This window comes from Mustelus asterias, chromosome 15 (assembly GCF_964213995.1).
Source record: "Mustelus asterias chromosome 15, sMusAst1.hap1.1, whole genome shotgun sequence".
NCBI classification, from domain to species: domain Eukaryota; kingdom Metazoa; phylum Chordata; class Chondrichthyes; order Carcharhiniformes; family Triakidae; genus Mustelus; species Mustelus asterias.
Genome location: NC_135815.1, coordinates 55,347,306 through 55,369,769, shown reverse-complemented (window position 1 = coordinate 55,369,769; position 22,464 = coordinate 55,347,306). Strand labels below are relative to the sequence as shown.

General features: G+C 38.9%; 1 protein-coding gene across 4 annotated transcripts in view; it reads left to right on the top strand.

Moving 5' to 3' along the window:
• The window catches only part of bcl11aa (BCL11 transcription factor A a), a 215,371-nt gene that overhangs the window by 5,560 nt on the left and 187,347 nt on the right, over positions 1–22,464 (top strand). The window lies entirely within an intron of this gene.

The following is a 22,464-nucleotide window of genomic DNA, read 5'->3' as shown; positions in this document are numbered from 1 at the left end:
GCCATTTATACTCGCCAGGCCAGAGTTAAGAGGGCAGTTGCTGAAGCGCACAGACATGCTTATTCGAAAGTTTAAGGGCATGTTAGAAATTTCAAAGGTTGGTTTGACAGGAAAGGCCACTCGATGCACCAAGTCTCCTCAGTGGAATGATAAATGCCTCTCGCATTCTCTCTGTTTTGTGATGTGGTTCTGACAGATGTATCTTGATTTTTCTTTCTGCTGTGGTTTCCACTGCTACATTTCACCCTCTTGTGCTTTCTCTGTTTCTCTGTCACTGCATGAGTGTTGCTCTCTCTATCTCTTTCTCTCCTTTTTGTTTGCCTCTGACTCTCCTCTTCCCATCTTTCTCTCACATTCTCCTGATGTCAAATCAAAATTCACCAAATTTTATTTACTTAAGAGTTCTTGCAGAAATTCCAGTTTTTCTTTTGAATGGTTAAATTTAGTTTTTCTTTAAATTTGATTAGCATTTTTGTAGTTAATTATTCAAAATATTGGTAGCAAAAATAGCAATGTAAAAATTCAAACCATTATCCTTTTAAGTTCATACTGAGTATAAATTATCACTGTTACCGTGCTCAGTTCTCTTAACTCTGATTTGAAATAATCAAATCTCTGGAAATCCTCTTTGCTAGTGCTTTGTGATAGGGAATTTAAAAATAAAAATTGAATGAATTATTCCTTGTTTTTAATGAAAATGTTTTTAATTTGGGGAAAAATTAGACAGCTTAGAATAAATGTGTCACGATTCCTTGTTGCTGAGTCCTCGTTGGAAATCTTCTTATTTTCCTTTTATTAAAAATATTAAGTCTGTATGCACATTAGTTCCTTAACCACTGAAGCTGTATCAAATCCAATTTTATTATAATAATTCATAGTTTATAATAACTGCTTAATCAAAGATGCAAAATCACAAAAAAACTTCAATATAGGAATGTATTTCAGATATTTATTAAATATCTAATTATACAGGAAGATATCCAGCACATACTTACAGGAGAAAAAAGCTTTATTTAGATTGAAAATGTAATTCAGGTTTTCACCTCCTTCAGTTGACTCCTTTCGTTCACTGTTTAGATAAATTATGTTTCTACTTTTTCTCTGACGATTTAGTGGGTTGCATTATCATTCCAATAAATGTGAAGCTTCTGTATTGCAGTGAGAAGCGAGTTAGAGATTCTTTGAGGGGACAAATAATACAGCGACCAGTTATATATGTTGTCTGAGATATGAAGGAAAATGAATACAAATACAGGGCATGATTAATGAATCAGGAGTCTGGCGGAAGGGGCTTCTAGCCTTTAGAGACTGAAAAAGCCATGCTAAATCGCCAAATATGGAGTATTGCTTAAGTGATGCAACCTCCTATTTACATATCGAGGAGAGCAGCTCAAAAGACATACCACACAAACACCGTCAAACAAATGTGATCTAGATTGCTCAGAATAGACCCTGAAAGTCTAGAGTGCACAGTAGATTTACATGCATTGGACAGGCACATAGTATGCAGTAGTACAACAGGCGGTCACACTCACAAATAGGGTGTATTTTATATATATATATATATGATGCTTGATCCGCATGAGAAATGGAAGGCAAATAATGTTGCCTTGAGACGTGCATTGTTGGGAGTTAAATGGTGGAAGATGTTTTGTTCAATCAGTATTGTTCATTTACCATTCAAAATTGTAAATATTTGAAAATTCTATAACAAAATTTTATAATGTGCCCTTTAATAAACTATATTTTACACCGTAACTGTGTGTCTACACATATGCTAGAGCTCCCTGCTCTGGCACTAAGTGATAGAAAAGTTAAAATTGTTTCTCTTGATTAATTTGTTGTAATTTCACAGCCCACGTTCACAAAGTTGTTTTTTCTGTCTGTGTTGATAATGTGCTTTCACTTTACTAAAAGATCCCTGAGAAATTGTTAGCATTCTGACCAAGGTGTCATGTTCAAGTTCGTCATTGCCCAGTTGTGGAAGATTGTAAAGGAAGTGCAACCATGGGTTTTTTCATTACATTAAACAGATTGACCATTAAACAGTTTATTTATTGCCCATTTTGATGGTGGTGGTGAGCTTTGTAGTGTACACGGTATGTTTATTCTTCAGTGATATAGGAAATAAACATTGTATTTTTGTTACTTTAACCAACTTGCCAATAGATTGTACTTTACTTTGATAAATCAGGTTAGATGAAAGTTTTATTGTATTTTCAGCTTTGTAAAAATTAGAAGCAAGGCTGGTTGCCTAATGTGGTACATCATTTGTTAGCCAGGGTAATCAGCCTCTGTCTTAGGATACCATCCTAGCCAGAAGCGTCTGCACTCCGTTCTCTTTGTTGTAATTAGCTAATTGACAAATATGAAATTAAGTGATGAGTTTATTTTATATAGTATTCAGTTTTTAAAAGTTGTCAAAAGAATTGCATTATGTAGCAGATAATTTACCATCTGAATTTTTATATTCATATTGGCAAGCCTTTGTGAAATAAAGGCATTTAGTGCCTAGTCGGCCATTTCCTGGCACCACGCCATTTCTTTCCCTAAAGCTCGAAGCACTGGGCATCTTGAGCGTTCAGCATCGTGCTCTGTGCTGGTTACATATTGAACACTGGTTCAGCAGTACTGACCAGGGCCGCTGGCTTCTTCTCATTTTATGATTTTTTTTTTCTCTCTCATTGATTTGGCACCAGTGTCTTGACATGTTCCTTATTCAGTGTCTGAGAGACACCTTGGCACGGGAAAGAGCAAGGTGCAGGGTGGATGAGGTCAACCTAGATCCCAGCAGGGTTTTAGTGTTCTTCATTTGCCTTTACAATCAGAGCTCAATTATCAAGCCTGAGTGTGGCCCTCAGGTGTGAGCTCAGATGGGATCATGTAAATGTCCTGTGAGATGCGATGCTGTAATATTAATGTTATTCATGAGTGCACAGTAATATTGTTCTGCACTGGAAGTGGCAGCTCTGGGTATGCCACCTTTTGGGAAATGGGCACAGCCCTTTTTTTTAATAGAAAGAAATAAGAATTCTCCTGCAATGTTTCACGGTTGTATGATGAATGTTGATGAACAATAAATAAATTGCAATTTGCAGCACATTGCCAATTTTTTTTTGCTAGATTGCAAGTTGTCAGCAGTGTTTGTTATAGTGCTGTCTACATTTGTATCTGAGCAGTAAGATGCTTTACGAGACAAGGCACCCGAATTCAAACCACATTTGAAAATAATCATTCTGATCATTACTTTAATATTTTTAATATATATTTCCTTAAACTAAACAACTGTCGTCTGTATTGGCTGAAAAACATGATGCCAATTAGCTGGGGCTCATTCAGCGTGACGTTAACACATTCTGTAAGACTCTCAACGCACATTTAACTGGGAAGTTGTGCCATTTTTTATGACAGTTTAATGTAGTATCCAAATAAGCCGATGAATCGTTTCAATAATGAGGAGAATATTATTTGATCTTCCAAATAAACAGTGACTGCAGCCTTAATATGTATGTGGGGGAAGGGAGAGGAAACAGGAGAAGCAGATTTTCTCGTTGTGCATTATAAAGACAAATAGTTTGTTGAATCAGCTCTCAATATCAGTTGACTATTAATGTTGAATGCTGATTTTAATAGCAGACCTGTTACTTGCTTTATGTATTTGATTGTGGCATGGTCCAACGTGGAAAGCCATCATTGTTCTTTAAGCTGAGAAATCAGTTGGCTTGGATTGGCAGTGAGAAAGATGGAGAGACCGAGATCAACTCTCTTCTAGATATTTGGAGAATGAAGTGTTATTCCATGGCGAGCTCCTGTCCTTGGGAAGCTGCCTTATTCTTGCAATGTCATTAATGTACAAGAGCAGCAGAAAATTTAGAATGGATGCCTACAAGTATCATGCTCTCAACTTGTGGATTTTCTTTTGAAATTCAGAAATGATTGTTGCTATTTTGTTGGCGTAATTGCTTGTCATTTCCTTCTCATTTCCGCAGCTCTCTTTATGGGTTGGTGATTTGTGGAGTTCCATGATAAACCCTAATAGAAAATAACACCATTGGGGCAAAATATCACAGGGTGTAAACATTTATGTGTTCACAAATTAACTGTCAAAGAATTGTGAAAATTTTGCACTCTTTTATTTAAACCATTGTAGTATCTGCTCACTTTACTGCCTGCCTCCCAGCATTTAATCTTGCTAAATATTCTGATAAAATTACAGGACATGTACTGAAAGATGTTAGGCACTGAATGAGTGAGGTGTGGGGTGGTCATGAATATGTTAGCACACCTAACATAAACCAAAAAAATTGAAATTTATTTGCCCTTGGTGCATGTTGTTGTGGAGATACTCCTATCAAATGCCCAGTGGTTGTAAAGTGATAGTGCAACAATCTATGCTGTAGTCTTATCACGACTGTAACAGCAGTTTTCGAGTAAGCTAATTGCCTTTATATATAATATATATACATATATGTGTGTGTGTGTGTGGGTCACATTGTTAGATATTTTGTCAGGATTCTGAATGAAAGTTGGGATCCATGGATGCCAATGTAATTGTTCTGGTGTTTTTATTGTTCCTGTGGTTTGACTTGACGATCCTTGCTTGTAGAAAGCTTAGATTAACAGACCTAATATTTTTGTCATTAAAAAAACTTAAAGAAATGGCTTAGAATAACCTGCACTTCCTGGATGAATCTTGCTGATAATTTACCAAAGCTCATTTGAATTTTAAGCACTTCTTTAATCTTCAAAGGCTAAATTGCTTTATGAATATGCATGGTGTGGGCAGACTTTAGTTCATTACCTAGTTGTAAATTCTAATGACCATTAGGTCCTCGCTGTAATTGCCAATTGTTTTGCATTTTTGATTGGCCTATTAACATGTGCATTCGGCACGCATCAGGCTGGCTTGTCAGGATGCTGCAGAAGAAAAGGTGAAAATTGTTTGTATCGCCAAGATTTGAGTATTTCGGAAAATTGATGATGTAAATTAAAGCAGTGCTATTTTTTCCCTCTTTCCTCAAGATTGAAAGTTCACCAAGAGATTCGACATATTTAATTTACATGATGACTTTTCACTCCTTTATTAATGTAATTTGCATATGAAGCTGTTGTTAATCACTTTTGATCATGTTTTCTGCATTAGCACAGAAGCTGCCTCTGTGGCTCTTTTCCCAAAGATGCTGTAGTCAAAAGCTGCAAGCCGCCTGCTTCCTTCCAGTTCTGCTATGCTGAAAGCACGCTTCAAAGTTGTTAATATTCAGTGGAGAAACAGTATCCAGAACACAAATAAATTATTAAGTGCATGAACTTTTTAGACAGTAAGATGAACTGATGGGGTCCATCTGTGAGTTCCAGGTTTTTTTTTTCCTGTGTGCAGCCCTATCTGACTTCGTAGCCTTTGGTCCCAATCCAAGTGCATGCATAATTGATTCCACACGCGCTATCATTTTCTTGATGTAATTGCTTTAGTAAGATATGATGAAATCTAATAGATGATTTACATTTTTCCCCTTTCTTAACAATAAAAAAAATAAAACTGGAGGGGATGGGGGACTAGATGAAAGGTCCAGTGATGTTACAATGTGAGCAAGGTGCCCCATGCCACATTATTTGTTCCACTGTTACGTGTCTGCAAGGCAAATAGAATGGCTCAACTTTGACATTATGCCCTCTTTTTTTGCAACAAAATAGTTAAATGCACTAAACTAAATCCTATTATTTTTATAATTTCATAAAAATAGTTGTTATGCAATTTGGGGGAAGGAAAATAAAAAGCTCCCTCCCTTCAGTGATCACTGATTAATGCAGGAACCCTTTAACGTATTGGAGATTCGTAACTAATTGTTTAATCTATCGAATACTGCCATGCCTCATAACAGAAAAAGCTAAATGTACCATATTCCCTGTCTTTGGAGACATCCAGCTCTGAAAAGTTGTAGGATTTGTAGTTTTAAAAACAGATTTCTTGTGGTAGTTCTGTTACTTCAGTTGGAAATTTTAATTCTGTGTTTATAAATAAATTTCGAATTGAAAGAGCCACAGTTAAAGGACTGTAGGATCTGTGTTTGATAAGGTAGCTCTGTACCAAAGATTTCTCGATGTAAAGAGGTTTGATCACAAACAGTTGAAATTCTATTCAAATTAACATGGGTTGAATGCTTCTGGCTCCTGTTTTGGATCGAACAGTAATTATTCAAGGTGCAAACGTTGAATGTAATTCCTCCTGAGCAGTTTCCCATTCAGTATATTGCATTAATTTGGGAATATTGCTCCTTCTTGGGCCTTTTTTTTTGAAGTTAAGCAGTGTATTCCGGTAGATATTGAACTGTTTTCAATTGCTTCAATCTCCTCTTCTTGTGGTTTGTGATTCTCACACTAAAGGGAAACCAGCTTGGGTTGAGTAAACACGTGAGAGTTGTTCTGTCCTGTGTATTGCTGCATTGTGACTTTCCTCACAAATCTAAATTGAATCAATCGAACTCAGCAAATAAACATGGGTAATTATAAGCAGTCTAATAGCTGTGGATTATATGGACATTCCTTAAGATTTTAATTTGATATTTGCTGGTTAATTTTTAGTCTTGATGAGTCCACTTCAGATGTGGTGGTACAGACAGCACGAGGCCGGGAGAGACGGTGGGTGTCGCTGCTCAAAGACTGCGTGAATAGCGACATCGGTTTGAATCGGTCTTTAATAAATCAGCTTATTGACAGCTTGAGTCCGACCTGTTTGGCTGTATGCTCCCTATGGTAATTTCCCTAGTTCAGATCAATCTGAATTGGTTTCCCTGTGCAGACATGAATGGATTCAGCTCACTGCATGAGCTGTTAATGAACCAATCTGTGCACACTAGCACAGAAAATGGTTTATCTAAAATAAACCACCCCCAGAGTAGATTTATTAAAGATCAATCTGAACCTGATGCTGCCCTAAACGTGCACAGATACAAGTGATCAAGAGCAAAATGAAGTACTTTAAAGTCTCTAATGTACACAGAGGCAAGCAGAATTAGGGACCTGTGATGCTAGCAAGGGAGGGAAGGGCGTGCGTGTAAGGGCACAGAATGAATAGTGTGTCAAAAGCTTTTTTTCTAGCAAGGTGAGTTTCAGTAAATGAAATGCTTTCCGAATTTATTTTATTTTTCATCAATAAAACACTCCCAAGTGAGTGAGGACATCCCTAAAATAATTAATCTGTTTTCCTTCTCTGGATCACTAGTAGCAGCTTTCAAAATTTATTACTTACAATTTACTTTTTTTTTCATTAGAGATGGGCTTTTATTTTACATTTCAAAGCTGAGAAGAGGAACTGTTCACTTTCTTTTCATTTAATATATCTTTGTGTTTTTCCTCCTCCTCCTTCAGCTTTTTATTAAACCTAACTTGGCCGGGAGGGGCTTATGCAGAGCGGTCAAGCACATCTGCTCGTCTGAAGACAGTAAAGAAAAAGGGTTAGCAGCACAGGGGCAGCAGCACAAAGGGAAATTGTACATTTGAACCATTAGTCTCTTTAGCCTTGGTGCAGCCAGACTGGTTTAGCAGACAGAATGATAGATTGCTTTGTCATAGGTCCCAGGGTGTGCCCTGAACTTGAAGCACTTTGTTTATCCCGAATAGAAAGGGAAAGGCAGACATAATCTATGTCTAGCTTTTAGGAGCTGAGAGGTAGAAGAGCACAGTAGACTGGCAGGGTTGATGAGGGCTTGGGTTGCGGGGGTGGGGTGGGGGGGGGTGGGAGTGGAGAGGAATGGGGGGCCTGATGATGGCTGTCCATTAACAGATGAGCTTGGCTTAGATCCAGACTTTTGATGAAAGTGTCCTAGTCAGTGAGCAGCTTTTTTTCTTTACCTGCTGACAGTGCATTAATGCTCCTGGGTCTTTTGGCTGAGGGGGGGGGGGGGGGGAAACGACACGGCTCAATTTTTATCTTGGAACCAGTTGAGACTGGTCTGCCTGGCCTTGCGGGCGGGCTCTTATCGTCTTTCCCGGCTTACGTTGTAAAGACTTGTGATAAAGCCAATAACCTGAGGGCTCTGGATGGGGGTGGGGGAAGTGGGGTGTGGGTTGTGGTTGGAGGGGGGGTGGTGGTGGTGGTTCTGGTATATATAGAGAGAGAGAGAGAGGAGGAGGGAGGGTTTGATATTTGTAGAAGCAAATTAAATTGAGAGTCTTTAGCAAATGGGAGAGGTTGAACTTGCCCTATAGAAATCATCCACAAACTAATCCACACGTGGTGTCTAGAAACGTGATGTGACAGCAAAGGGAGGGTGAGTACTCGGACAAAAGGATGCTTTGTAATTGATGGACACAAGATTGAGGGAAAGGGGGTGAAAAATGTTTTAAAGGAGCTGGCACTGACTTTTGGAACACTGTTTCACGAACAGGATGTGGAGCTGCTGGTGAGGTGTTAGCAGGGCCGCATTGTTCCTCTAATCCCAAAGAAATAATGCACAGAAAATCAATGGCCATGACTAGTGATAATTTACAGTACTCTGAGTGCTAACTACTCTGGTGCTCGATGATGAGCTCCCAGCACAAAGAGCAGCTCTCCAGCATTTTATTTCTGTCACTATGCATCATGCCTGCTGTAGGTCATCCTTTTAAAAAAAAAACCTCACAAAATCTTAACGCTGTTCTTGTATAATTTATGAGTACCTTCACACGCTGAGGATTTTTATTGCAGTTTACTTTTGGTGTGTAGGTGGGAGCCTCACAACAATGATATCAATCCTTGTTTCATGGAAAACCTTTTTTTTTTGTTTTATATTTTTAGTTCTCTGATCAGCTTAACGTGCTGCTAAGAATGGAAGGAAATGCCTCAGGTTCACAACCAAAAATCTAATCAATACTCCAACATGGAACTGACAGTTCTTCTGAAGCTGTGGCTCTAAAATATTTATACTAAAGACTTCTTGAGAAAGCAGCTTTTTTCTTTTGCCCCAAAAGCCATGATTCAGTATTCAGTGTACGATAGATATCAATATTATGCCACAGCCTTTGGATGTGGGTAATTCTGCAGTTCTGAATTGAGCTTGGGTTTTATTTTTGCCCATCACTCATTTGTTACTTTCTTTTAAAGAAAGCATTAGTTAAGTACTAGACTCCATTATGAACTATACTTTATTCTGTCGTGCAGCAGTGAGTTTCATGATGCTGGGTGTACACAATGTTTCACGTGCAGTATTTTTTCACATACTCCAATTAAACCCTTACGACCAATTTTAACTAAATACACTGATCCTCCCAAAGATTAACAGACTGATTTTTGATTTGACTACCTGTCAGAAACATCAGCAAATTCTATCCTGAAGTAGATTGACTACTTACTTTGGTCTACTTTTATTTTTTTGCTACATTGGCTTGCGTTTCAAGGGACGGTTTAGTTAGATTGCAAACTGACACAATTGGGTGCTTTTGTTCATACACATGGGCAGTTCCATGTTTTTCCATTGATTTGATTTATTATTGTCGCATGTATTAGTATACAGTGAAAAGTATTGTTTCTTGCACGTTATACAAAGCATACCGTTCATAGAGAAGGAAAGGAGAGGGTGCAGAATGTTGTGTTACAGTCATAGCTAGGGTATTGAGAAAGATCAACTTAATGCGAGGTAGGTCCATTCAAAAGTCTGATGGCAGCAGGGAAGAAGCTATTCTTGAGTCGGTTGGTACGTGTCCTCAGACTTTTGTATCATTTTCCCGAAGGGAGAAGGTGGAAGAGAGTATGTTCTGGGTGCGTGGGTTCCTTAATTATGCTGGCTGCCTTTCCGAGGCAGTGGGAAGTGTAGACAGTGTCAAAGGGTGAGAGGCTGGTTTGAGTGAAGGGCTGGGCTTCATTCACAGCCCTTTATAGTTTCTTGCGGTCTTGGACAGAGCAGGAGCCATACCAAGCTGTGATGCAACCAGAAATAATCTTTCTATGGTGCAACTGTAAAAGTTGGTGAGTCGTAGCAGACATGCCAAATTTCTTTAGTCTTCTGAGAAAGTAGAAGCTTTGGTGGATTTTCTTAACTTATGGTGTCGGCATGGGGGGACCAGGATAGGTTGTTGGTGATCTGGACAGTTAAAAACTTGAAACTCTTGACCCTTTCAACTTTCTACTTTATTGCTGGTACATAATGTGGAGATGCTGGTGTTGGACTGGGGTGGGCACAGTAAGAAACCTCACAACACCAGGTTAAAGTCCAACAGGTTTATTTGGAATCATGAGCTTTCGGAGCATTGATTCTTCATCAGGTGAGTGAGTGGCTCACCTGATGAAGGAACAGTGCTCCGAAAGCTCGTGATTCCAAATAAACCTGTTGGACTTTAACCTGGTATTGTGAGACTTCTTACATTGCTGGTACGGACATGGGTACCTATATAATGGAAGAAATTCCTGCAAGGAGCAATGTGACTACAGTTGGTTTTTTTGTGTGGGGAATTGCTGAAATTAAATAAATGTATATTGATTTGAAAAGAAAAAATCCAGTGTATATTTGAAAAATTGAAAACTAGGAGTGTCCTTTTGGCAATCTATTGATATAAACCCTACAGTGCAGAAGACGGTCATTCAGCCCATCGAGCCTTCACTGACAATCCCACCCAGACCCTATTCCTGTAACCCCATGTATTTACCCTGCTAATCCCCCTAACATTAAGAGGAAGTTTAGCATGACCAATCAACCTAACCCACAGATGTTTGGACTGTGGGAGGAAACTGAAGCATCTGGAGAAAACCCACGCAGACATGGGGCGAATGTGCAAACTCCACACGGACAGTGACCTAAGGTCGGAATTGAACCCGGGCTTTTGGCGCTGTGAGGCAGGAGTTCCAACCGCTGTGCAGCCAGTTTCGACATGTATGTTGGGATGGGGAGAACTTGTCTGTATGTGTGTCCACCTGGATTCGGACACTGTTTCCCAGTTAGGTTTTCGTATGAGATCAGCGTAACAGGCTTACTGTCACATAGAGACAAGGAGGGAGGTGGGAATTGGTTTGTGCTGTCTTATTAGCCTTTTCAATTAAAATCATTATTTTTTAAAGTAATTAGAACAAGATAATTTTTAATAACTGATGACAAAGATGTGATTCATTGTGCCTTTATTAAAAAAGCCTCAGCCTACCTAGTGAAATGAATGAAATAAGTTGGATATCATTTATAGTAAGGCTGAGTTTGTTCTGGAATTGAACCGCGTGTTTGAGATTACAAATATAGCCTCATCTCACTTTTTGAGTGGGACTTGGATGTCACCCCAGGAGCATATTTAGATGTATATAGAGTTCAGGGAGCTTCACTCTCCACCCCTGCCAATAGAAGGAAGTAACCAGCAGGAAAAGTTTGTAGATACATCTTCAGTATTATGCATCTGAGCTGCGTCTGCAATAAAACAAGAAGGGCTACTGCATTAAGTGATTGCACAAGATAGATACTGAAAACGTAAAATAATGACAAAATTCAAACTTGCATTATTCCAAATGACCACATGTGGCATTCCGATTCTGAATTGTGAGCATCTGCTCATGTTTGACCCTTGGGGTTTTTAAGTAAAGATGGATTTTTGGTGTCATGTTCAATGAAATTTTCCTATTAAAATGAAATATGTTTCTGGGGAGGGAAAAAGAATTGTCGAGTTTAAAGAAAAACTTTACAAGACAATGTAAGATCTCAAAGTATTCAAGTGATTTTCAGAGGGAAATAAAGGAAATCTAACTTGATATTGCACTGTTCACAAACTCCAAATGGACTGTCTCGCTGCTATTTAAAGGGCTTCTGTATTACCACTTGTCATTTTGTGCTCTATTTCCAGAACACAGAAGGTGTCAGGTTTTTTTTTATCTTCAACTAAACAGAATGAATGCCTGCACTACAATTTGAGAGCCTGGTGCAGTTTGTAAAACCTAACCTGGGGCCTGATTGAGGTTGTACCTGCCCTTGATTTGTAGAAGTTGAGTAATTTTAGGAACGCAAGTATTTATTTAATTTTCTTTTTGAGAAATTTACCGAGTGTGATTGGGTTTTGCAGGTCCCTAAATGGCCCTCTGAGGCTGAAATGTGATCACCAATAAAATTCCCTAATCATTTCTTATCCCCAGCTAAAGTTTCCTTGAACCGAGAGAGGAACACTTCTGAAGATCAAGTTGTTCATTTGAAGAAAAAACAGTTTGCAATTAAAGTGGGCAAATGCTATGATCCATTAAAATAGCAGCATCTAAACATTGTGATTCATCTTTTTTCCATTGTGTGAAGAGACTTTAGCGCAGGCAGGAAATTTGTTTCTCGTGTGGCTTAAGAAACACAAGCAGCAAAATTTTATTCCACCCAGTGGCTTATTGGCTGAGCCATCATTGCTACCAGGCATAGTGGTGGCACTATATTGATACTAATATTATAAATTGTATTATTTACATGTTTTCTCAAGATCTTCAAAGCTCTTCTGAAAAGGTTCTGCCATGCTGTCATTTGATAAATAGTGTTGAGTCTCCTTTTCTACAGTGAAGCAATCTGCACATTTTTATATTCACAAATTGCTATACCTGTGCCCACTGAGCTGTTTGTTTGCTCAGTGAAAACATTAGAATATTTACTAATACCTCTCCCAAAATCAGAGTTGCAAAAAGGTGAACCTATTTCCAATCATTGAAAGGAAAAAAAGACTTTGATGTGAGGAGCACCTGGACAGCACTCATGTGCTCTCATTAAATTGCCGCCCATGCTGCAGGCTTTCTGTTGGCTCAGTTTCTATTTCACAGTAAACGGGCACATTCCTCCAGTGCAGCCAGTCTGAAAAGCTTTCAAATGAAGACTACACACCTATAGGGTCTGTAGATTCTGAATGAAACTACTTGAAGCAAAGCATTCGCTCTTTAAAATGTATTTCAAAAGACTGTCAAAATGTTCCAGGCATTTTAATGTTAATGTACAGTAGGATGCTTTTGCTAGGCCAGCCGTAGCTCTCTAATGGGGTCACCAATGTCAGAAAGTGATGTATGAATTATGTTTAATATGGCATATTTTGTTTGCAACTGGGCTGTGTGATTGGTGGTGATGATAAATGAAGATGGCCTCCTGTTTCACAGTAATCTTTGCAGTTGCCAATCTCTAAACCAGAAAGACTCATTATGAGCCACGGAGGATGTTTAAGTGTATATGACTTGCTTAGAGTTGTGGAACTTAAATTATGAACGGTGAAAGACCTTCTGATACAAGATAGAGTGGAGGTTACTTCACACCTCTGACCACAAGTTTGGTGCTAACTCAAAATTAAATTCAAGAGCTTCAGTGAAACCTAAAGTGCCTATTATTCCACATGAAAGGATAGAACCAGCATTGAGTCCCGTTGACTGCCAGAGAGAATGGAAGAAACCAAAGCCAAAACTGTTGCCTGTACTTGATCTGCTAACAGTTGCTAAAAGGTTAAGCCAATCCCATTGTCATAATTCTGTAACAATTATGGCATTTTATTAATACATTTAATTAAAAAAGACAACATTGGCCTAGATTTCTGAATTATATATTTTGCTAAGTTCTAGAATTCTAACTCTGACCTGATCTGCCAAAACCAATGATCCTTCGATGTCTTTGGTCCTTTTTATCAGCATCTATATGGACTGTACCTTATATGTTCTTCCTTGAATTAAAACATAGTTTGTTCTCTTTCTCAGAGTATTCTGCCTGTTTGATCTCCTAAGTGGAGTTTCACTATGACAAGCCGGAGTTCTCACAATCGAGGAGATTATGAAAATGAAGGAGAAGGTTGGATCACCATCTCCTCACCCATCCCCAAGCTCTGACAGTCCCCAATATCATTGAAATAGTTGTCATAGCATGAATTATGCTGATGATGCAGAGTTCACATTTTAGGCGTCCAAATTGCTTTGGGGTTCTGCTTTAGGGAAGGGAAATGGTTCCCGTTTACTTAGCAGAGGTTTGTCACTATTTTCCAAGTCAAAAACCCAAATGGGCTTTGGGGGTGGCCAAGAAAGGAGTGGAAACGAAGGATTAGAACATACTGAGTTCTGAGGCTCATTGGCAAACTCAACCTATCTTTCAAAAAATGTTACCTGTACACCATGATGTACAAAATAAGTAGGAAGGGGAAAAAGCTTTCATTATCAAAACTAGATTCTGTGGTCTGAGATTGGACAGATGGTAACCCTACCAGTGATAAGATCATGACATTTCATTTTGCTGTTTATAATACACCTCCTTGGTATTCTTCTGGGTTATTTTTAATTCTCAAATTGATTCTTCTGTATTGCCCCCTACAACTCCCAATCTATCAACTACTGCTGCACCATGTTTCCATTACTTTGTACAGAAAATCAGCTGAGGGGTGAGTAACCCACCTCGAGATCGATTTACCTATGCCCCCTGAACTAGTTGCGGAGAGTTGTGCACAAGCAAGGTTCACTGACTTGGTTATTCTTTCTCTCTCAAGCCCTCTCTCTGTGCTATGCATATTGTATCTTTGCTGTCTTAGTAACACACCTTACATTTGAAAATGTAATTTGTTGCTTGCATTGCTTTGGGACATTTTATTGTTAAAAGTCACTGTTTAAATGCAAGTATTGTTACCGTTTTTAAACATTGGACCACACAGTGTCGCTGAAAAAAAAGCCATAAATTGTTGATCAGGATCAAACTAAGGAGGAGTATAATCTAATTTAAATCCAAAGGAACTTTTCCAGGTTTTGCCATCATATTTTAATTTCCAGTTATTAGAGAAAGTTTCTAAGTGTCATAACAGTGTGAAAATGGGAGCCCTCGGCACCAGTCGTTTGGGCGAGCTTGGCTCTGCAATCTTCTGGCACTCTGTCAATTTTTTTGATAGCTGGGAGCATTGAGACCTCCTCCCACCCACCCATCATCGGTTGCATTGCTACCCCCCACACCAACACTGGTCGCCTGCATTGGAGCATCAGGACCCTCCAAATGAGTCACTTGGCAGACCCCTAACATGCCCTGCCCTCTTCATGACCCCCTCTACGACCTACCCCTGCAAGGCACCCTCCCCTCCCTGCATGATCCTGCATTTGGGTATCTCACATGCATATACAAATTTGTGTTAATTTGCACTTAATTGACTTTTAAGAGGAAAGGAACATAAAGAATAAAATACAAAGAAAATGGGCAGACAGATTATCAATGAAGGTCTATTAGGTATGTATGGAAACAGCCGGCCAAATCTATCAATAAATGAATGAAGTGAACCAGTCAAATATTTCTTCACTGCCATCTTTGTTCTCTCAGTCAATGACATATTGCTGAAAATAAGTTCCCTGGCATGAGAAATTAATTAAATAATTTGACAAGCTCATCGTTAAATGTACCTTAACAACTGCCTCCTTAGTCTTTGAATATTTTCATAAATATTTTTGTTCGGAGGCTGATATTTGTGAACAAAATGCCTGTTGCAAACCCTTAGCCTTTGATTTTTTTTAGCCCACTGTTTAACACTCCAATGTTATTTATGATGCAAGTGCTTTTGTTCGTCTGCATAGGTATGATTGATTTGTATGTTTATTGCCTGGCCCGATTTTGGTATATTTTGTTTAGTTTTTTTACTATGCCCTGGAAGAATGTTTTTTGGAGGCAAAGGCAGGCATTTCCTATGTGATCCGGTGCTATTTTATCCCCAATTTGTATTCCAAGTAACCATTTTCCAATTTGCACAATTTCCTGAGAAAACAATTCAATTGGGAGGTTCTGTTTAGTGAACAATTTTGAAATTGTATAGCCATAAAAAGACACAGTTCCAATTTGCAAGTAAATTGATAGTACGGTCCAGAATTTCCTCGATCAACCTTTGCAGATATTATGCCTAAATTTGCACTTGGTTCCAATACGATCCTGTTCGCAGCAATTTCCTGTAAATCTGATTTAGTAAATGACAGAGAGTAGAAATTGGAGTAAATAATTTGGGCCTGAGAAAAGCATGGGACATATAACGTCTTCTTTAAGCTGCTCTTATCTTTCTTATGTAATGAAAATTAAAACTTGAAGCTATCAAATCATCATATATGTAGATTAATCACAGCGCGTTTATAAAAATGCAATTGAGGAGGCTTTTCTCTTTTTAATACAACAGATCTTGATGCCATAGAAAGCATTTATAGAAAATGGAGTGCAAGTATCTCTGAGGAGAAATAAAAAAATCACTAAAACAAATTGCACTAAAACACCAGCTATAATGACCTTGCTGCACTGTAAATTATGGGTGTAAGTTTGAACCCTTTCAGAACAGGTGTCAATGCAGGAAACGTGCATTTTTTGATCATTTGCATAGTGATAAAACTATGTTAATACGTTAAATGTAATTTCTGTGGATGTAACTTAATAATGTGTAAATGTTTGAAGAACTCTTTGCACAGTGATGTTTTGGCATTAAACTAGCATAAATCAGGTTTGTGTGAATTTCCTTGGGGAACTTGGTTCCAGTGTTGTGCCTTTTTTGATTTCTAGGAAATTGCAGGCAATTAGGTGCTACATGGCAGTTCCTTCACTGTCGCTGGGTCAAAATCTTGGAACTCCCTCTAACAGCACTGTGGGTGCACATACACCACATGGACTGCAGTGGTTCAAGAAGGCAGCTCACCACCCATCTTCTCAAGGGCAATTAGGAGTGGGCAATAAATACTGGCCCAGCTAGTGACGCCTACATCCAGTCAATGAATAACTCAAAAAATGATGTAACACTCCTGTCCTTACAAAAACAGCATATCATCCTACATTCTATGAATATGCTGTGGGAGATCTACCAATATTTTATTGAATTTATACTTTCTGTTTCACTCTTTCTGTTTTTGTCTCATTGTCAGTCTTACTGTCTACTTCATTATATTCACTTTATGTCTGATCACATTTCACTAAAGATGCAGAGTACTGTGTGACGCATGCCATTTTTAATTGTATTATTTTATTTTTCCCTTTGATAGGATCACTAACATTCAACCCTTATCTAGGGCGATGTCTGGTTAGTTGAACGTGACCTTTGAATTTTCTTAGTATCCATGTGACAGGGGCTGAAAATGAAACCTGAGGTGCTATTGTGCTCTGTTGACCTGCAAAAAGCTTCTTTAGAGGCATTGTTATATTCACAAGCTGATTCTGATGTCTGGAGATGTAATATGAGCTTTACTCTGGATAAGCAACTATTCCAAATCCAAGTGCACTTTTTAAAATGGGCACGGCTAACATAAATGGTGTGACTGTGGAGTGAATCCATGTCCTTCTAAATGCTAGCTCAAAATTTGCCTCACAAAATGGATTGCCATCAAGTTGGTATAAGTGGCCCAATTTAAATGCTTGCAGTTAATATCCTTGTGATCTAATTTGTGATGATGGTCCAATTTATGAAATAATACACCTAGAGAGACATTGCCATCATTCAACACACAGCTACCATGTTTTCTTTGACAATATTGTTGATTTTAGGACCAGGAACTGCAGGGTAAGATTCTCCAGTGTCTCGTTTTAAAAATAGCCGTATATGGGGTATGTCATTACAGTGGAATAGCACGCAATTGCTCCTGTCGTTCCAAACTGACTGAAACTAGTGGAAAATAGAATAAAGTATTTGCATTGTTTTAGTAAATTTAATAAAAGTAATGTTTATGTTTTCTCTTTTTACCTTGCTCCCCTCTTTCCTGTTCTATCCATAATGGAGAGGGGAAGAATCATCAGTCACTAAAACTCTGAATTCAGGCAGTGCTGCACTTTGGTTCATCCACCAGGAGGTGCTTTTGAGCAGTGAGGAAGGGACTCTTCTCTCCCACCACCACCACCACCCCCCCCCCCCCCCCCCCCCACTCCAGAGGAACCCAGTTTAATCTGTTTTCTTCTGATGTCTGAGTGTGAGACTGGCCTCTCTAGGGATTTCCAGAATGTGAACAGTCCAGACTCAGATTTGAACTCTGGACTCCTATTTGAAAGCTCTTTGCTGCAGGGTTGTGCTGTCAGGCCACCCTAGTGAAAAGTAATTCGGAAAGAAGCAAATTATTACTAAGTGCCACTTTTGCACTTAGTAGATGTATGCAACCATTCCTGGTAACTGAGTGTGGTTAGACATAAGCCTTTTGTTTGATCTTGACCTATTGCATGGAACAGGATTCCACTTTGTTTTGCATTTTTTTTCAAGGCTGTGATCAAACCTGTTTACAATTTCTCAGGTGCTTGATGTCTGGGAACTGCAGTGACCCTCCCACGCAGAGTACTCTGCAAACTGATCACAACACTTTCACTAATGGAGACAGCCACTACCCTTCCCTCACCACATCTCAGCATATGAAGGAGTCTGGTAGCAGAGTAGCAGGGAGAATTTGGGGAATCGAATGTATAACCGTCCATGGTAGTGTTTTTTGAAATGTTACTTGATGTCACTAAAGAAGCTAGAAATACATTTTGTCACCATTTATATACCTCATGTACAATATCTGTTCTTGATACTTGTAGAAAATGGACAATCTGTAGCACAGCTGGAAAACTATGGTTTACTTTTAAACTTGTTGAGTTCTGTAAGGTAAACTTTGTTGAATAAATTGAATTCTGTATGTAACTTTTATATTGGAGGCAACACTAGAATTCTTCTCTTTCCTGCTTCCCTCCATCTATTGTCACTGTAATTTCTGTGGACCTGGCTTGCCTTTTGACTCTGCGAAGTTTGTGGTTCAAGTCCTACTTTCGGTCTCTGGATAGTTGGAGTCTGGAAGTAACCTCCCCCGCAACTTACACTGTGGGATCCTAAGAAGCCCCAATATAGTGACTCCTTGGAAATTGTCTAGAAAATTTGAACTTACGATGAGCAGTTCCCTTCCTCCTCAATCCTCTGAAAATGTCTCCAACTTTTTTTTAAGAGTTGGAGACTTCGACAGCTCTGATTTATTAACCTTGATAGTTACCCAGGAAATGTTGCCCGATTTATAACCTACTCTAATCATTTGATATCTATAGAACCGACTCCCCGACTAACCCCCCCAGACCTGACTAGCCTCACCCATCCCAATCCACTTGACTACACTGACCCGCCACCCATCCCACCTGATCACCTTATCCACTTGCCCACCCTAACTCCCCACTTATTTTCTCTCTATAGCTTTTTAAAGAAGTTTTGGGACATTTATACTCTTTATTTCCCAGAATATCGTATCTAGTGCTGGGAAAAAAAGGGTGTAGTTTCTGCATGGATTCTCTCTGCCGCTACCTCAGGTTGACTGAGTTCAACTGAATTAATTGAGTTTGTGTCTTTATATGCCCTGTTTGTGAACAGAACTTCCACTTACCTGACGAAGGAGCAGTGCTCCGAAAGCTAGTGACTTTTGCTACCAAATAAACCTGTTGGACTTTAACCTGGTGTTGTGAGACTTCTTGACTGAGTTCTGCCAGATCCTCCATCAGAAGAGTCAGAATAGGGATTTCAATCCAAATGGAAGATTCAGGCTGTAATCTAAGATGACACTTCAATGCAGTGGTGACAGAGTGCTGCATTGTCAGAGTTGTCATCTTTTAGATAAGGCATTAAACCAGGTCTCTGTCTGCCTGTTCAGCTGTAAAAGATTTTATGGCACTGCTTGAAGAAGAAAGTTATTGCAACTAACATTTGTCCCTCAATCAGTAATTCCAAAAATTAACTGGTCTTGTATCTCATTGCTGTTTGTATCGCTTTGTGCAAATGACTGCCACATTTGCAGTGCTGGGACTGTTATATAAGTAAAGGTCATTTTCTTGGTTGTGAAGTTGCCTGGGACACCGTGGAATCTTTTGAGATGATGTATAAATAACTTCTATAATAAATCTTTGACCTCTTAATGAACAGGTTTCTTTGTGCCATCTTAAATTTATAATATTTCAGGTTCTCTTCCTCCCACAAACCCAAGATTTCTCTTGCTGTGTAATTGGTAGAGTCAAAAATGTTTTAATTTCCAAGTGGAAGATTACTTAAAGTGATGTCATCTTAATATCTTGATTTCTGAGCCATGACACCAGGAATGAACTTCATTAAATTGACCTTAAAAGCAAAATACTGAGAATGCTGGAAATTGAAATTGCAACAGGAAGTGCTGGAGAAATCAGCAGGTCTGGCTGCATCTGTGGAGAAAAACTGAGTTAACATTTTGAAGAAGAGGCATAAGGACTTAACACTAACTCGGTTTCTCTCTCCACAGATGCTGCCAGACCTGCCGCGCTCTCCAGTATTTTCTATTTTTATATTTAAATTGAACTTCACTGTCACAGGATCAAAATCCTGGAATTTGCTTCCTAACAGCACTGTACACAGAGATTGCAGTGGTTCAAGAAGGTAGCACACCACCACCTCTCGAGGGCATTTAGAGATGGGCAATAAATGCTGGTCTGGTTAGCGACACCCACATCTCATGAACACATTTTTAAAATCCTTATCGTTCTGGGCCAACTTGAGCAAAAGGTGCTAACTAAACGAAACGGTCAACATTTGGCGAATATAACAGCATTATAAACTTTCAACTTGATGACCTGTTTGTTGTTGATCAGTGATCAGAGTCACTGTTGATGGGCGCTGCTTCATTGTAAGCTGCTGTGAATACCTCCACACAGCATTGGTGCCACTATCTGCTAGAAAGTATCTGTTAAAGACTGGATAGGATACTTGGGGATTTTTCAGAGTGCATATTTTGCATTATTAAATGATGATTGTCCTTTGTGTGCTGTTAAATGTTAACTCAGTTTGGTACAGTGCTGTAAAGCAAATGATTTCTGTAATTTATGTTGATTCCATTCAAATAAATATTTACTTTGAGGGAACATTTAAAAGTTCCATCCCTCATAATTTGCCTTTGCATTGTAACAATGGAAGAAAAGTTTACATTACAGATTTGTAGATTGTGGTTGTTACTCCATCAACCCGCCCCACCCCCACCAAACCAAAAGCACTAACATAAAAGAGCTGGGAAGGTCACTGCTGGTAATAGTAACACTGAGCTTGGTAATTTAGGGTTTCTTTATTTTTGCTGCTAGTCTGTGTACCATTCCTATATTCAGGTTCTTCTTCTGTTTCACAAAATGCCTGCTTCTGCTCTTGGCATGTATAGCTATTATTAGCAAGTGTCAGTCAGCTATCTGAGAGTGGCGCTTTTAGCTGCCATTTAAGTATCTGACACTTGGTTTATAGCAGATTAAATGAAATTTTAGGCTGGTTTGGCTTCACTGAAGGTAGACAAAAGGAACAGCTGCCATGGAAATGTAATCTAGCATTAAGTACAGGGTGCCATGACTGACGTATTACTTTTTTAAAAAAAAAAACCAAAATTAAACACTTAATGTGCAGGTGAATGGTTTAGAATTTTGTCAATTGAAACCCTTTTCTTTTTGGGGACGGGTAGTTTTGAATTTTTTGCAATTGTCCAACTCTGGAGAGGAGAGAATTTGTGTCCAGGCTGCCAGATCCTCCTGCTACAATTATGCTGTAGGAGTTGGCTAGCAAATCACTTAAAATGCAAAATAATTTTTTGAATACCCAGTGAAAGGACAGTCAGTAGTAATAGTTGGCTGCACAGTGGGAGCGTGCAGACACAACTGTTGCATGCTGCAGAGCCGCACCATAGTGTTTATTTTAAACACAGAAATGTGGGCAGTTTGTTGAATTGCAGCCTGCTGGGGCCCTCTGGGATACACACCTTTCAGCTTCTTGTTTGGAATAAATGATATTAAGAACATAAGAACATAAACAGGAACAGGAGTAGGCCTTTCAGCTCTTCGAAGTTGTACTGCCATTCAGTAAGTTCATGGCTGATCATCTACCACATCACCACACTTTTTAATGTTCCTCTTGCCAGTTTTTTACATGGTGAATATAGAATTCATTCATTTGTTTTACTTTCCAATGAAAATATGTCCTTTTCTTCAAAAAGAACACAGGGCAATCAGTCAGCTTTAAATTGCTGTTCATTGTACAAGGAGCATATATTCAAGAACAGGCCATTCAGCTCCTCCAGCATGTTCTCCCATTCAATCTGATCATGGCTAACCTGTGTCTGTACGAAGGAACTGAAATTCATGAAATACCCCCTTTTTATTTTAGATTTGAATAAGAGAGACAGTCGCCAAATATGGGGGCTGGTAAGCCACAATTTGATCATAAGAAAAGATAATGTAACTTTTATTCCACTAAAACACCAATAGATGTATACTTTAAAAGTTTATGCTGCCTGTAGGTGCACCACAAATTGGACATTTGCAACTGCGTGGCCCACGGTTTTCCGACCATTCATTTGAACCGAAAACCATGGGTAGAATCTTCCCTAAATTTTTGAAATGCTCCACTTGCAATGCGGAGTCATAAAATTATCCCAATGACCCAGTGGAGACAGTAGTTAAGCAGGAGTTCTAACCTCTAGCTAGCTCCAAAATTTGTAACAAACTATGATCGAGTGCTAGTTAAGAAGATGGATCAAGAATTGGGTGTATGTTGATACCGAGTGATCTATTGCACGGAATGCAGTGCTTCGGG